Below are 2,751 nucleotides of genomic sequence, written 5' to 3'. Positions count from 1 at the left end.
CATCCATGGCTCCTTTGGTAAAACCACCTTGTCATTGACTACCCTTGGCCATGCGTTTTTCATGCATCCAATATCCTTTAGATCATCCCTTATTGCATGGGTGTCTTTTTTACCAATTAGATGGTCCTAAATCATTGATGCCACATTCTTAAAAATGTGCATTGGATCCAAAAGATGATTTATTCTTAACTCTATCCAATGCTGTGATGGCAGTCACTCTCCATTGCTCATCCCACTCTCTACCTCTCCACCTTTCCTCAAATGGCATTGTAGGAGGCAAATGCCACATGGCTTCCCACTCTACACCTCTCATCACAATCGGAGAAACCTCCGATGGAGTATAATTAGGGTGGTTTGGAGGAAGAAATCGATGATGTTCATCATACTCTACTTTCTTTAGTGCATGTGATTGTTTGGATATAAGTGATGGACCACAAATTGGACATGAATTATATTATGTAGTTGTGTGAGACCTACAAAATTGGCATGTAAGAATTGAAAGTTAATAGACATTACAATACACGAGTTATAAATGAATCATTTGTGCATGATTAGATAAGAATCCATTTATGAGTGTACCTGAGAACTCCATATAGCCCAAAAAATCATGCATAGTCCACATCAAGACACCCTTGACCATTGCATTGCGGCATAAAATTGGACGAGAAACATCATGCACCCTTGTGAAATTCGACGAGAAACATCATGCACCCTTATTCCTCTCCAAAATTGCTGAAGCTCATCGATCAAGGGCTCAAGGTATACATTTATATTCTTTACCTTGTGCTTTTTGGGCTTGCACAAGAAGTGCAAGCATCACATGACCCTTCTTGATGGACATCCATGGAGAAATATTCTAATTCACAACAACAATGGGCCATGTGGACCATGATGTAGACCTCAATCCAAATGGGTTCACCCCATCCATACCCAATCTAAGCTGTAAATTATGGGACTCATCTTTGAACTCTATTTATCCATTCTCAATGTGAGCCCAAGCCAATGAGTCAGTGGGAATCCTCATCATGCTATCTTGAATGATGGTTCACATGCCATGTCATTCACTCAGCAAATGGATTGACACCTAAACACATGTTAAATGTGCGAGGTATAATAGGAAAGTGCATCAATACCTTTTATGAAATTTTTACACCTGTAAATTAATCCTGTAACGATCCTAACCACAAATTGGACATTGTATGACATTGACAAAGTCACCCCTGAATAGTACACAATCATTACAACATGCATGAGTTCAAGTATAATCCATGTATCATGTGCATTCAAGGAGTATTTAAAAAGCCCCTTACATTTACATATTTTTCTGAATAAAATTACCCCTTTTTCTTCATAAACTTATGGTGTTTTTTCAAAATTGGTTTTAAAAACGCCTCCTGTAAATGTAATTCTATAACTTTTTTCAATTAATACACCCCTCCTGATGAATTGAGGTGCTACACTTACATATTTTTAGGTGAAGCCCCTGAGACCAAGCTTGGAAAGCATTTTTCAAGCATCACTTCTCTGGGCATCAAATTATTTGTTGGGAGCATCTTCTTTAATAATCAGAGTAGGCTATTCACACTATTATCACTCCATCCATATGTTGCTTGCAAGTTGAGGATTTCCAAGCATGCCCGCAAAGTTGAGTAATTTACACCCTTATACAATGGTGTGTTAGCCTCCTTGTGTAACAAATCTTCTCTTTTATGTGTTTCAAAGTTTGGTCTCTTCCTCACCCTCTCTTTAAAAAACATGAGTGATCATCTCCTGCATGACATCCTCTTCCCCTATCTCATGTAGATGAAATCCTGGGTCTTCCAAATGTAATGAACATGCTCCACTTTCCAAGTGCTCCTTATGATGCTTATACTCCTTCCTCAAGTTTCCCCCAAATGATAGAATAATGAGACATATTGTGTAGTACTTCTACACGAATGTCCATGCCCTCATCATCCTATAGTCAAAAATGACACTCAACATTACATATGGCAAACCATCAGTTCACATTTCATCTCATAAGTTTATATACTAACTAAGGAATTGGCAAATCTTGCATCATCAAGTTGGCTGGAATTGGTTCAAATGATTCCCATTTTTTAATATGCTCTAATGTCACTCAATGTTCACGTACACAAAAATTCTTGCATCTTACACATGAACAAGGGATTCTTCTTTGTAACCACTATGGACCTCCAATTAATGGTGACCCATCACTATCCAAAGACTAGTAAAAGACATTTGTATACCAGGCACCAAAAGTGCTCAATTACAAAACTGAATATAAACACATCCACTAAATTTAGCAATGCCAATCGTATATGCATAAGTTTACTCTTTGGAATCTACCCAATTTCACTATAAACATCACTATAAGTGTCACTATTAACATCGCTCCTATAAACATCGCTAGGCCTTGTTTTTTAGCGGAGGTGCATTAGGAATTTTTTGTACCCAAAAAGGGCCTCCTAAGAATTCCTAAGTTTAAGGTATTAGAGCTTTAAAAGCTAGGCTTAAGGGAGACAAAGGCTATGATGATCCCTATTTTTTACCTTGCCACATCAGCCATACCCCCCTAGTTTCACTTTTTAAAGGGAATATTCTCTTACTCTCTCTCTTACTTTTTGACTTTTCTCATACTTTCTCTCTTACTTTTTGAAATTTTTATCTTCACTCTCTATAAATTGAATCTTTCTTGTCAGTCAAAAAGCTTGTAATTCAAGGGTCACGTCAGAAGCCTGTCAGGAGCCA

Source organism: Cibotium barometz, chromosome 35 (genome assembly GCF_041138505.1).
Source record: "Cibotium barometz isolate CiBa-2024 chromosome 35, ASM4113850v1, whole genome shotgun sequence".
NCBI lineage: Eukaryota > Viridiplantae > Streptophyta > Polypodiopsida > Cyatheales > Cibotiaceae > Cibotium > Cibotium barometz.
This window is presented reverse-complemented; position numbering follows the sequence as displayed.